The sequence below is a fragment of the Lissotriton vulgaris genome, chromosome 2_1 (genome assembly GCF_964263255.1).
Source record: "Lissotriton vulgaris chromosome 2_1, aLisVul1.2, whole genome shotgun sequence".
Classification (NCBI taxonomy): Eukaryota; Metazoa; Chordata; class Amphibia; order Caudata; family Salamandridae; genus Lissotriton; species Lissotriton vulgaris.
This window is the reverse complement of record NC_141687.1, coordinates 1,082,449,181-1,082,464,776: the sequence shown is the minus strand read 5'-3', so window position 1 is coordinate 1,082,464,776 and position 15,596 is coordinate 1,082,449,181.

Sequence of the window (15,596 nt, the reverse complement as noted above, 5' to 3'; positions counted from 1 at the left end):
TTTGGATTATGACAACCAGGATTCTCACTCAATTCTGAATTGCATAAGAAGGGCTAGTTCACCTCAAGTGACATGTAAAATAATCGATGAATTTAGATTATGACAACCAGGGTTCTCAAACCATTCTGAATTACATAAGAAGGGCTAGTTCACCTCAAGTGACATGTAACATAATCGGTGAATTAAGATTATAACAACCAGGGTTCCCAATCAATTCAGAATTACAATGTAACATGGGGTAACTAATCCCCCAAGAAATACTGCATCTCATGGTCGCAGTTTAAGCCAAGCTCCATACTTCAATGGAGCATGATCCAGGTAGCCTCCGCACGTCTCAGTTTCAATTCTCTGTTTCCTCCACGTACACTTGGCCAAACGATTTGTATTACGAAGAAGGAAAAGCTCTTATGTGGGCCTTGAGACGGACATATTGCAGCATGTAATGCCACTGGGTATTTGGCATCTTGCTGATGTGATGCTCTTACAAGTTCGCTGATTCTGTCTCTTAAGGGCTGGATACTGCTGCCCACATATTGTTTTCTGCATGCGCATTCTATAATATACACCACGTATTTGGTGTTACAATTGATGTTTTGTTTGATGTTGTATATCTTTTTGTCCATGCTGTCAAAGTGACAAGTGCGATGTTTAGCCCACCTGCAGACTCCACAGCAACCGCATTTGTAAAAGCCCGTAGGGTGTTGGGACAGCCATGTAGACTCTCTGGCATTGCATGGAACAGTCTGGCTGAGCCCGTTTCAATAATAAAAACAAGAATCAAAACACTGGAGATGAACATTGACATTTCTTTGAGAAATATAATTTTGTCATTTGACTGATACCTTGTTTACGTGTGCCCAGGACTTTTATCTATATTAAAGTGTTTCTGAGGTGTTGTATATAATGTGCAAAAGAGCATAAAGTGAACTGTGCTTTGTTCTGCAACACTGTTGCAAGGAAAACCCAAAAATATATAAGTGGAACACCAATAAGACCCTTATTTGGAGTGTATGTGGGATCTATTGTACTTGATAAAAAAAAATACCACAGGGTATGATATTTATCAAGTGTGATAAATACCACCTATTACTAGTTGTTGGGGAATAACATGCAGATTCTGGTGTTCAATGCACCAAAATCCTCATGATACAGTAAATACTGTATGGTTTTCCCCAATTAAATTTCACCAGGCTTGACACACCGAAATTTTACAAAGGTGAGTTATTTAATGCATCCAAGAAATATAAAATGCGTTAAGCACCTAACAACTCATAATTCTGACCCGTACGTAAACAGGGGTTAACATGAGTTGATATATATTGACCAACTTATAACCAGGACCTAAGTGATGAATACAGTTGAATCAGAAATGAGTGAGATAAAATCTGTACTAAGAATTATAAATGGCTGAAAGATAACACTCCAGGCCCAGTGTTGAGTTTATCAGTCCATAATGGCTACTTGTCTTAAGGTTTCTTGACTTCCCCAGGCAAGTCTTTTGTTGAGAATTAAAAAATACATTTTTAACTGTATCTCGGGATATATTTGTTATACAATCTGTGTTGAAAAAAAGCTGAAGGACTCCCAGACTAATAAAAACTGACTTCACATACTGTAGCCATGGTATGCAAGCGCATTGTCCAGGGATGCACAGTCAGTTATAATTATCCACAAGAGACTTGCTTCTGGAGTCCCCCAGGACCATCAACCATAACAGCAAGGGATTAATTCTGATTACATCTTTCAGGTAGTCCAGTCCGCCTTCTAGATGACACATGAACATGTGGGAGGACTGTGGAACAGCCTTTGCAAAAACTTGTTTTCCACCATCTGCAGACTTGCAACATTTTAGTACCCCAAACATCTGCACCATAATTTCCAATTGCTACATATTTGCTCTTGTGAATACAGAAAATTTACCTTATTGGTTTGTAGCACATTTATGCAAATTAAGTTCCCTAAGCAGAGTCTAACGGAATGCCAAAATAAGTAAATGTTTAGCCTTTGGCAACCTCAGCCCCACCAATTTAAAGGACTTTATCTTAAAAAATGTTGGGTTCACATTTCATAAGAAACATTTTGTTTGAATTGGTTTTATGGCCCAAATCTTTTGTAAAGATACAGAACGCATCTAATAAAGTTTGAAGCCCATCCACAGGTCTAGCTATTAATATTGTGTCATCCACATATAAAAGCACTGGAATGATCAATTTGCAAGCTGGGGCATATGCTTACCCACCCCGCACGGATGCTTATCCAAACCATTTATTTGAAGTTAAAACAGCATGAGGGCCATCACACACCCCTGGCAAACTCCAAAGGCAGATCTTATTTTAAGGAATTGTTCTCCATTTGTGCCATTACTAATCCTAGCCAAAGTGACCCAGTGTAAACGACAGAACAGATATGCCAGGGATTCGTCAATGCTAATCCCATCCATAATAACCCATAACCTAGAGTGCTACACTGTGTTAAACGCACCCGAGAGGTCAATAAATACCATATGAATGATCTCTTTCCTGGTCTTGACACATTTACCTATTATGAGATGGAGGTTGAGGTACTGCTGAACTCTACCTACACCTGGGCAGAAACCAAACTGCACATCAGACCATAAGTGATTCCCCCCTGCCCAAGTCCACAGTCCAGGGACTTGTATTCTTCTCAGTATTTTGAAGGTACTATCTAATAAAGATACTGGTTGATAGCAACCTGAATGATTTATGTCCCGTTTTTAAAAGCTGGAGAACTGTCTCTCTCCAAGATGATACTAAGAGGCTAGCTATGGCACCTATATTTACATTAATTTTTTCTAAAGAAGTCCAAAGAGTTTAATCACCTTTGAGTTTAAATGCTTTCTTTTAGAAAGAAGTTTAAAGATGTTTTCTTTGCTCTTTTTTTAAAAATAAGTTAAAGCAGATGGGTTTTCGTTAAAGGATACTGTTAAAAGAGTATAGAGAGTTTGAGACATAATCCTCGCCTTCATGTCCTTAATAGATTTGAAACTTTCCTACACGAGAGTTAGTAGCAATTTTCATTCTTTGTGCAATTACCAACCCAGCGAGTTCTTCTGACTATCAGAACTTCTGCCAAAAGGTCATCCGCCTATCCAGAAATCTTTTTTAGCTAATATGCAGATGCATTTTTGAGTGGTAGATGGTCTTCCCTCTGTAAGTGTGCCAACAAGGGGACCTCCTTCAAGACTACAACATATAGTGTGCATTCTGGAAGGAGTCAGGCAGAGACACCCACCAGCTGGTTTACAATTCTCTTCTCTTGTCTAACTGACCTGGATTTCTCCACAATAGCACCAGCCCTCAATGGTGCTTCTGGGTTGTTTCTTATAGGAAGTATATTTAGGGGGTTGACATTCTGATGCCACGTGTAGAGATTCATCCGCCTGAATCTTGTTCATATGCTGCACAAGTTGGCTAAAGGTACCATCTAATAGTTTGCTAGTTTCAGGGAAAGATAATTTTGAGGCTAGATATTATTTGTCATCCATTTTTATAGCTTTCCTAGTAATGGTTCACAACAATCGTTAGGCAGTTCCTCCAACTTAATAAAGCTTTTGGAACAATGATCTTTTAATCTGGACTCCACTCAATTCCCTGAATTGTTAGTTCTCATCTTACTCCCATTTTGTATGTTGATAATCAACATGCTTTAGGTTAACTCTCATCTACTTCTTCTATTGAGGCTGACAATTGCTCTTTTCTTTTAGTTTTAGGAGGTGGCAGGCTGGGTAATGTGGTAGTGACCACCAAGATATCTACCGGTCGCTTTAGGACAATGCTAAAGTTTTTACTGGTGTGCATCTGGGCCCTTCCTACTTGCCCTCCCTCTCTGGGACCTTTAATGACATTTCCAATACCTTTTGTTGTGCACATACAATCCGAGTTACAACTATAGCATGCAACCCAAGTCTCTGCATTTGGACGAGAGGACTGTCTTTTAACATCATTTATCTTATCCTCCACCATAAATATTGCAGTAATAATAGTCAGCATCACTGAAGTTAAATAGTTAGGGCCCGATTCACAGAACTAACTTAAGACAAAATCCAAAACGTACTACTTTTGGTATTCACAGAAGGCATTTAGTAGTAATAAAGTAAGGATTTTGTCTTTTGTCTTAAGTCTGTCTTAAGTTTGTCTTAAGTCTGTCTTAAGTCTGTCTTAAGTCTGTCCTAAGTTTGTCTTAAGTCTGTCTTAAGGCTGTCTTAAATCTGTCTTAAGTTTGTCTTAAGTTTGTCTTAAGTCTGTCTTTAGTCTGTCTTAACTTAGTCTAAAGTCTGACTTAAGTCTGTCCTAAGTTTGTCTTAAGTCTGTCTTAAGTCTGTCCTACTACTTTTGGTATTCACAGAAGGCATTTAGTAGTAGTAAAGTTAGGATTTTGTTTTAAGTTTGATTTAAGACAGACTTAAGACAAACTTAAGACAAACTTAGGGCAGACTTAAGACAGACTTAAGACAAACTTAGGACAGACTTAAGACAGACTTAAGTCAGACTTAAGAAAAAATCCTAACTTTACTACTACTGAATGCCTTCTGTGAATACCAAAAGTAGTAAGTTTAGGATTTCGTCTCAAGTTAGTTTTGTGAATCGGGTCCCCTGTGATGGCTTTGTTAAAAGGATAGGGGTTACACTTTTTTATGGAGTTAAGCTGGCCTTCCTGTTCCCCATCTCGAGCAAGCGTTTAAGCTGAAAAAATGTATTACAAATATTTAAAAGCACTACCTTGTAGTCCTGACCAGGAGAAAAGAGGGTTGGCCCAGCCCATCCTCTTCCGGGCTCTTCTAGGCACAGATGGGCCTGCTCTTGGCCCAGTGTTTTCTTTTGCCGTGCCTGGGCATGTCCCGTGCATCGGAAAAGATCAACCCGCTATAAGAGCTTGGGCTGCTGTGTCCTTCCTCCTGAACTTCCTGGAAGTACTGGCTTGTGTGCCTGGATGCCCAGTGCCCTGCCAGCAAACTCTATATCAGGGTAGTCACGTTTGGCAGGTAATAGGTTTTTTGGAAGAGACTTGCTGGAGAGGGCAAGTGTAAACTCACCAAAGCCTCCCCTGACAGATTGTCAATGGAACTACACACATTCTTGGACTACGTGCTTTTTTATGGAATCACCACACCTGTCCAAATGAAAAAAGAGACCATGCTGGAAAAAAAGAAATTTTAATAGGCAGGGAATGCTCTGATATGGTGTCTGCATAGTGTCACTAGAGTTTAGCTGGCACTGATCGCAGCCAAAGTCTCTAGGCACAGAGACTATTTTTTAGTCACGAAATGTGGTGGGGTTTACTTTAAACTGATGTTTGTTAAAGGCTGGTATCTTGGCATCCCACTGTTAGACCTGGAATCTTTGGCATGTTTTTCCCCCTGTCTTTTTTTTTGTGCTTTTGACCTCCTGTTTTTGACTGTGCACTACATTTCGTTTTTGATGGTTTTAAAGCTCTGTGCACTTTACCACTGCTGATCAGTGATAAAGTGCAAGTGCTCCCTGTGTAAATTGTGATTGTGATTGGTTATCCATTATTGGCATATTTGATTTACTGGTAAGTCCCAAGTAAAGTGCACTGCGGGTGCCCAGGGCTTGTAAATCAAAAGCTAATATTGGGCCTGCAAGGTTTGCTGTGCCTTCCACATAAGTAGCCCTGCAACAATGTATCCGACCTGCCACAACAGTGTCTGTTAGTGCAGTTTTAAGCTGCCATGTTGACCTGGTAAGTGCACTCACTTGCCAGACCCAAACCTTTACTTTTATTACATGTAAGGCACCCCTAAAGTAGGCCCTAGGTAGACCCATGGTCAAGGTGCAGTGTATATGAAAGGTAGGACATGTTCTGGTGTGTTTTACATGCCCTGATAGTGAAAAACTGCCAATTGTATTTTCAGTATTGCAAGGACATTCGCTCCCATAGGTAGGCTATCATTGGAGCTGCCTTGCAACATCTTACCAGTGTAACTTCCAACTGACAAGAGATAGATATTTGGAAGAAAATCCACACATTCCCCTTCAGCGTCTGTTCTTCCTGATGCAGCACTGCCATGCAGTTGAAAAACCAATGCATCACTGTGGAGCAGCTGAAGATTTGATGCAGCGCCTGCCATATGGTTGAAAGATTGCAGGTGCCCGAGTCCTGAGTAACCCTGGGCAGCGAACTCCACCTTCCGGTGGTATTTTTCCTTGCTTGCCCTCGCCAAGGTCTAGTTGGCAAGTGCAAGTGAGGAAAATCAACCTGCTGGCGAGATTTTTGAATGCGGGTGGTTGAATTTCTCAATGTGAGTGGGTGCGGCAGGTTGCGACCACTCATGTTGAGAAACCTTCCATTTGAGTTAAGAAAGCTGCAGTTGAAGTAGAAAATCTATTCGAGCAGCAGAAAAGAAGCTTCACCCTCTTTTGCGCTGTGCATGGTGCCTTTCACATTAATTTTGCAGTGCGGGACAAACACCTGGCATTCACAAGCACCGCAAACAGCATGCCCCTAACAAACTCCGCAGCTCTCAGAACTCCGCGTAGCGCAGTTTTTTTGTCACTTCGCGGGGTTCCGCATAGCGGAACTCTGGGATCTCCACCCAGGCTTAGTTCTGAGTAGCATGTCTCCGACGTGCGAGACACCAGCTCTGAATTCGACACAGGCCCTGCTGTGCAGCTAAAGAAAACGATGCATCACCTACCATGTGGCTGGAAAATTGATGCAGCAACTGTTTCGCCACCATCGTATCAACCCAGCACATACACTTTTTTGACGCATTGCACCTGTGAGCCAAGCTCTCAATCAACGTTGGCCAGCAGTAAGGAATCAAGGCCGCCTGTCCGGAAACCGATGCATCGCCTCCTGTCACATTAAGAAACCAGCGCATCAACTCCCCTGAAAGTAAGGAACTAACAAAACACTTACCCTGTGCTGCAATAAGGAGCCAACTAATCACCTCCCCTGGAAGTTAGGAACCGATGCATTACCTCTCCAGGAAGTAAGTAACCAATGCATTGCTTTGCTGTTTTGGTGCCTCAACTCCCCCTCCCCCTGCACCTGTTTTCGTCTTTGAATTTTGACGCACCGGATACTTTGTGAAAAATGTGGCACATCCATAGTTTCCTATGGACTGAACTGTTTTGAATGTTTTTTAAAGTGATATCTTTACTTGTGTATGTTGGATTTCTATCCTTTTGCTCTTGTTTTACTCAAATAAATATTGGCTATGTCTCTAAACTGGTGTGGTGTCCTTTTGTCGTGTTTTCACTGTGCTACTGTGTTTTTATCTACAAATGCTTTACACATTGCCTCTGAGATAATCTTGACTGCTCATGCCTGTAGGAGAGTAGGGTCTGCAATCCTATGATCACCCCAGATTTTTGCTTTTTGCTTCACTGGTTTACGACTTCTCTGGCTGTGGGCCTGCTAATCAGACCCACAGCCTTGCTGTTCTCTCACTAAATTGACACGTGTACCTTAGGTGCATTTACCAATTGGTACTATGCCACCTTATCAGACCCTGTAACTCAGGGCATAGGTGTACCCAGGGCCTACCAGGGGCTGCAGCATGTATTATGCCACCCCTGGCTGGCCATCCAAATCTGACACAACTGGCTGCATGACAGCTGGGGCAAGGTGGTGTAATCACCCCTTGCTGTAGATATAGTATACCTATATCTAACCCTAAAATGGACACCCGTATTCCTATCAGTCACTCCTATGGCAGGCCTTGACAATCCTGAAGGCAGAGTGCTTGGAATCGTGTGAGATGGTGCTCTGGCATGAGCTGAGCCCGTTTGCAGCTTGCGGAACCAAGTCCTAATAGCTGTTCCATGATAACTCATACCATATACTCTTAAGTGCATTATAATCCTCGCGGTTATATGCCAACTCTGGTATCGCTTTATCAAAACATGTCGAGTAAGGTGTCATACGAATTGGAATACTAACCCCTCGCCAATTCTGGCGACGGGGTTAGCATTCCACCCTTCTAGAGGGACACGACATGTGTGTAACTGTGAACCCCGGTTAATGTTAACTCAAGCCTCAGCATCACAAAATGGATGCTGCCACCACAGACACAAGTCTGACCTCCTGCTGCTGGGAGTCCTTCCAGCGAGGGAGGCTTGGACAAAGGGTTTTCTGTCAGGGGCGGTGCTAGCACCATCCCAGACAGGGTTTTGTGTATCCTGGGTAGGCAGGGCTTTAGAGGAAGGTGACTGCAAGTGGCACCCCGGTGCTCACTATGCATCTGCCGGCTAGAACCAGTTCCAGGGGCACACCAGCCCCTGAGCTGGGGAAAGTCCGGCATGGGAGAGGGGTGTAACCACCCCCCTTCCTGGTCCCACCCATGGGCAGGACCTAGCCGCGTGCCAGCCCCTTTTCCTAGTATAAAGATAGGAGCGGGCCCCCTTCCAAATTAGATCATCTTTGAATCCTGAACCTACTTTCTACGAAAGGAACTCAAGACTTCTTCTCAAGATTTCTCCCTTGTGACTAAGGAGTAGTCACCCTGCACCCGCAGGCACCATCTAAGACACTGCGGTTTGCTGCACGTCCTTCCTCCAGAATCCGACCGAACAGCATGACGAGACCCAGCTTCCCTGGCACCTCTGACCTCTACCCACATCGTCAGCTCAGCTGAGATCTGTGGGTGTGACGAGACCTCGAGGGACCGGCCATCTTCAGAACTGCACGACGCTTATCCAGCATGACCGCCGAGGGATCCTCGAGTGAGTGCTTTGGGGTTCGAGAAGCCCTAACCCTGAGCAGCTCCAGCACCAAAGACCAGCCCCCCAGCATCCCCCAGATCTGCGTGGGGCCCTCCTGCTCCTTGCTGCTCACCGTGTTGTCCGGCTACTTGCCTGCTGGCTTGTGGCCCTCCTGACGACGCACTCCGACGACAACACCGCTGGTCTGGTTGCTCCAGACTGGCCCTTGCTCCCCTCCAACAGAGGAGCACCCCGGACCCTCCTGGTCCACTCCAGACGCCATTTTAAGTCCACCGCGTGGGCTTACATGTGCTAAGACTTGTTGCCCCAATCCTGGGTCCAGCGACGTCGACAGCAGATACCATCGTGGGACAGCTCGCACCTCCATCCTGGTCGCCGACAACGCCTCCTGGTCCGTGAGACTGCGGAGCCCAGCGTCGCCCACTCACCTGGTCGAGGTGACTCCATCCGGTGCCATCCTGGTGCCCACCTAATCACTGGCTAGTGATTCAGAACTTGGTCCCCTCTGCTTACAGGTGTCTTCCATCTTCGATCCAGGCTTGGATCCCTCCGAATCTCTTCACTGGTCGCCTGCCAGCCACTTCTTCTTTCAGGCTCCATAGACTGCAACGAGGATTCCCGACGTCTTTCCAGACCCATGCAGCCGCAGCCCCTGGGCTAGGTAAACTCAGCATTTCGGTGCTCCAGCATAGCCTCACTATCCAAGGGTCCAGATCCTCTTTCGTTTCAGCTCTACCTAGTCGGATTCGTCCGATAACACTAACTTTAAGAAATCTAGCATCCATAGACTTTGTCCCGCATCCCGCGTGAGAGTGCACACTCTGCACCCGATCTCCCTAGGCCTTCTGCTAGTAATCTGAAGGTTCAGTAGTCCAGTACTAGCGATCCTAAAGTCTATTAGAGTAGTACTTACCTGCTAGTAATTTCGCATTCCACTTTTAGAGTATATGGTTTTCCGTGCCCCTCGGGCCTTTGTGTAAATTGTGCGACTTTCAGTATTTTCCTAAGAGCTTTGTATTGTGCTTAGTGCCCTGTCCTCATAAAGAGTCCAGGGCTGTTGTGTTCTAAATAAATACACTTTATTTTCATAACAACTTGTGTGGTGTCCTTTCACTTGGTGTTCAAGGGGTATATGTGATGGTATAACAGCTGGCTTAACACGCCCTCTAGAGTTTAGACTAAAGACTGCTCTTGTCCATGCTACTAGGATAGCTGGTCTATCGGTTGACTTACAACCAATCATCAATAAGGGTTGTTTGGACTGATACATAGTGATCACTAGAATAGTGAGCACTGCATATCAGGCCAACTTCTCACATTGGTGAGCAGCGGTTGGGATTTGAGCTTGCTGTTGTTTTACCACACATATCCTAAGAATATCATTGAGAAAGATCACATAAGTATTAAGGTACATATAACTTAGCTTAGAATACTCTGAGTTCTACTGAAACAGCTGTTGTAGTTCAACAGGGCCTAGCACACCCTGACTACAACTCTTAGCAAGGGATCAGTAGACAAACAAATAGTGTAGGTAGGTGCATCACTTACACCACACTAGAAGCATGTCGGACAAAGGAGGGAACTCAGAAGCCCCCCTTGTGTCAGTAGACCCTCCACAGGTCACTTCACGATATGCTGCTCTTAGCTTCCAGGAGATGAGACAAATCTGTACATCCAGGAAGCTAAAACAGGGTTCTAACCCTACCATTCCCTTTCTGATTTGTCTCTTAGAGACTTATGATGCTAGGAGGACTGCTAACACAGACCCTTCTCATCCAGATGGGAACATGCCTCCCTTAGAGGGAACCACTGGTGACCCTAACCTCCACCTCAATGGAACAGTTAGTGAACGAGAGGAGGAGGATCAGGAGTTATCAGAGGATGAGGCAGACAAGGGACAGGTAGAAGTCAGTAGACTCACCGGGCCCGATTCACAGAATGAACTTAAGACATTTGGTATTCACAGAATGCACTCACTACTCTCTGGTATTCACAGAATGCACTTACTACTTTCGGGATTCACAGAATGAATTTACTACTTTCGGGATTCACAGAATGAACTTACTACTTTTCGGGATTCACAGAATGAACTTACTACTTTTCGGGATTCACAGAAGAGACTTACGACTACTAACTTTACGTCCGCCGCCGGGCCGGATATTACGGCACTTTGGCGGACTTTACCGCAGATTTGCGCAAAATCCGATTACGGGCCGTAAAGTACGATTACGGGCCGTAAAGTACGATTACGGGCCGTAAATTGCGATTACGGGCCTTAAATTGGGATTGCGGCCCGTATGTCATGTTAGTCAAGAGGAAACACCTGGCCAAGGTCCACCCATCCCCCAACATGGATCAGCTGACACACAGCAGCCAATCCCAGCCCTGCAGCATGTATGAATGCTGAGCAGACACAAACAATCCCTTTTCAGGATGTCACTGAACGTGTTTGTAGCACTACCCCTTGCCATGCGGCAAAACTACTTGAGGAGGAGGAGGAGAGCACAGAGAATCTACAGGCAGAGGATCAACCTATTTGGAATGTCCAGCCAGGATGTAAGGGCCAGGTACCGTTTCCCTCCTGAAGTAATCCTGGAAATGGTATGTGAGTGGGAGCAGGAACTTGACTCTGTGACCTGCTGCTCACATGCTATACCAGCATACCTCAAGATCCTTTCTGCCCTCCACTTCTTTGCTACTGGCTCCTTCCAAAGGGTCACTAGTGACCATGTGGGCATTTCCCAGGCGAGCCAGTCGCGGTGCCTGCATCAGGTACTGAGATGCATCACTGAGAGTGCCCCCAACTACATCAAAATGCCATATACACTGGACATGAGACAAAGGGCAGCAAGAGATTTTTATCTCCTTGCACAATTTCCACTTGTGCTGGGTGCAATAGATTGCACCCATGTGTCCCTTCAGCCACCCCGCCACATTGCACACATCTTCTGCAACAGACACAGATGGTATTCCATCAATGTTCAAGCAGTCTGTGATGCCAGTGGAAGGTTCATCAATGTGCATGCAGCGTTCCCAGGCAGTACACATGACAGCTTCATATTCCGCATGTCACCTCTTGCTCGGCGTATGGCTGCTGGAGAATTTGATAACATGTGGCTACTGGGTAAGTACCAAGCACTGAAAATGGGTGATATGCGTCAAGTAAATATATGAATGCCCCCCCAATAGTAACGATTGTACAATAAGAAACATGGCCCAACAGACACTGCATGTATGAATGTATAGATCATGTCCTGTCAAAGTCAAAGAGTGAAATGTTAACAACTGCCCATTCTTCCCTCCTCAGGTGACGCTGGGTATGCACTCTCTCCACATCTCCTCACCCCTTACAGGCGTGCTAACACTGTACCTCAGCGTAGGTACAATAGGGCACACATACGTACTCGAGCCATCATCGAGCGCACTTTTGGTCTGTTGAAGTCGCGATTCAGATGTCTCGACCGTACAGGGGGTGTGCTTCTGTACTCCCCAGTAGTTGTGTGCAAGATCATACTAGCCTGTTGTGTTTTGCACAACATTGCTCTAATGCATGGCTTACACATGCCTCTCGACCCTCGACTAGCTCTGAATGTGGGAGACCGGGCTATTGCACATGACCGACGTCAGGGAATGCAAGTCCGTGATCTGCTAGTTGCCACATATTTTGCATGAGCAACCTGTAGTGCCACGGACAACATGTGGTTTGCTGTCTGTTGTCAATGATGAAATGTGGACAGGCACAACAGTGTCCATAAATCCCACCCTGAGACGACTTTCCAAACCACACTAAATGCATGCAAATCACAGCTGCTGACAGAAGTCAAAAGGTAGATTGTGCCTCAGGTCACGTGCCCATGTCAGCGATCAGCGTAGTGGACATCCCTTAAACAAACTATTCACGCTGATGACAAACAATACATGTCCTGAGAGACATACCTCGACCTCATAAGGATGGGTCACCAAATCACAAAAGGTTGCATACTCAGGCCTAAGACCACTAGAGAATTGACTCCCCTACAAATGATGGGCCCAGAATGTGAGTGATGATGTCATGTTAGAATCATGCACCATGGGTCAGATTTACAATAAGAGTTGCATCTCTGCATATCAGCAGGGATGGCCAAGTAATTGTGCCTCACAGCAGACATCCCTTGCGCCATCATGGCTGTGCCGCATGTACAAAGCTGTGCGCTGTGGACCAAGTATAGACAGAAGTGTGAAGCCTATGCTGTCATAAAGGTGAAGCACCACTGGAGTTGGGTCGCAAACGCAACGCAGCTCCAGCAAGGCAAGCGGCGAGCCGATGCCCAACATGCTGCATCAGTTCTCAGGTCTCCTACAAGCAGGTGCAGGGTTGGGACGCAGCATGGCTACGAAAATGACAGAGTGTAATTTTGTACTTTTCACGCTCCCACTGTTTGGTGGCGTATGTGTGCTGGAAGGCCGCCCCACCCCCCCGTGCAGGAACACACAACAGCGGTGCAGGGCCATACAATATGACACATTTCACAGATGCGTCACGTTGAAGATACCCCACAGCATGGAGTTGGCGTAGCGCTGCTGCGCCAATAAAAATAAACTTACGCTACTGTGGCGTAATTGGGGCACACAGCGCCCCCCATATGTATCTGACATATCCACACTTCTCCACACCAATGTTACATGACACTTCATTCAACTCTGATACTGAGTACTCAATATGAACTACATGTCCCATAATGCAAAGTATGAGATTAGGAAAGTCGGATGGATGTTGTCAGCCCCCTACCCCTGTCAGTGCATAAATGACATGAAATGAACTGTTCCCCCTTTTGCTACATAATCATTCATAACACCTGCATTGTCCTTTCACTTTCCCCTACATCAGAACAACAGGATGGCAGTGGATTTGTTTACTGATTGGGGATGGCCCAGGATGAATAAAAAATGGCTGCAAAATACTTCCTGTGATGTTTTTCCTGTCTCCCACTACCTGTATAACATTTCCTGTATGAAATAATGTGTTCCGGGTCATTTTCGCAAGTTACGGCGCCAAATCGTAGTTTCCGGTTGCGTATCGTAGTGCGCGTGCGCGTAAACGACGCTCCGGAACCGGAAACTACGAAATCGGGCCGTAAATTACGAAAATGAACTAGACCACATCATTGCATACAGGCAAGGTGATACATCAAGTGGGAGACAGGAAATACTTTACAGGAAGTACTTGGCAGCCATTTTGTGGTCATTCAGAGTCATCCTCTTTCACTGATCAGATCCACAGGCATCCTGCTGCTCTCATCTTACCAATTTCCCCATAATTGCTGAGGAATATGAGGAGAGAGCCCCCCCTTTCCCAGAAAGGGAATTGGACATCTTGGTGGAGGGGGTGCTGGAGAAATTCCCTCAGCTATATGGGGACCCTGAGCACCAGCTGAGCACTGCAGCCCGGGGCAGGCTATGGGCCAACATCGCCGAGCGCTGCAGTGCAGTGGGAGTGTCCACCAGGAGGGGTAGGGCATGCCGCAAGCGCTGGGAGGACCTGAAGCGGTGGGCCCGTCACAAGGCTACGGAGCTGGCTGGCCTGTCCACCCAGCACCATGTACATCGTCCTCGCCTCTCACCACTGTACAGGAGGGTCCTGCGAGCAGCGTGGCCAACCCTCTATGCTCAGCTGGAGGAGCACGAGCAGCATAGACCTAGTAAGTTCATCATATGCAATATGAGTCTGGGAGTATGATGTGAGTAAAACAGTGCTGTACCATTGTGTGTCCCATGCCTCCATTAGCCAATTCCATGTCCAAGCAGCAGTCACCAAGTTTTGATAGGCACACTGTGGCATATGGACTATACAGGCCAGAGTGCACTTTGGGAGTTGTAATGTTCTCATGACAACTGGGTAAATGAGCCACACTCAAGCATCCATATTGAATTCTGCTCTGCCAGCACCATTACAATTGTACCAAGTCTATCATAACGGATGTGTGCATTGGATGAGCGATGGTACAGAGACGGTCCAGTCTGCACATGGCAGGCCATGGGGGATTGGATGTTGTGATTAGCATTGCACCTGTAGCGTTGTGTTACAATTGAGACAGATCATCATGTGCCTTGGAGTCAAGACAGATATTGAGATCCTTGCATCACTCACAAGTTCTCATAGGTCTGCAAGGTGTGTCCACTGACAGACGTCTCACCCTCAGTGGCCTGTATGACATTTTACATGCACAGATAGCTAACACAACTGCCCACCACTGTTCAGCGGTGTACTGCACTACCGTGTCAGTCAAGTAAGTCACTATGTGGCACTGGATTGTCTGAAGATGTGTGGGGACATCAAAAGGCTAGACACACAATGTAGCTAGAGGAGTACTCCAGACCCCACGTGGATGTGTGACCCACATTTGTCTTGTCCCATACAATGCTACAAAGCAGATGACACTTGTCCAGACGTTAAATAGCTGCAAATCAATATCAATGGCCAATATCTTTTATATCTGAACTCTTCATGTTCTCCTCTGGTGGACTTGTAGTTGAACTGGTACATGCAGCAGTGACACGACACACAGATCCCAACAATGCCAAGGTTGAGGTTTGGATAATTCAGTTGCGCAAACCACAATAATACACATGAGATGTCCATGTCAAACTCAAATCAGTATATGACAGTGTGCATACATGTAATGTAAGTGCTTGGACAGAATGGGGGTTGGGAGCACACTGCCTCACAGTCCCAGCACGGTTTGTCCCTTTGCATCCTGGTAAATGCAGTACACATTCCAAACTGACTTTGGAATAATCTGGAGTGATACACCAAATTTGCTGCTGACTTTGCTGTATATCCCTAGACACGTTTTTCCTGGAATGAGCGCTTCATCAGTAGAGAGCTGCAGTTTCAGAGAGAGCAAAGTA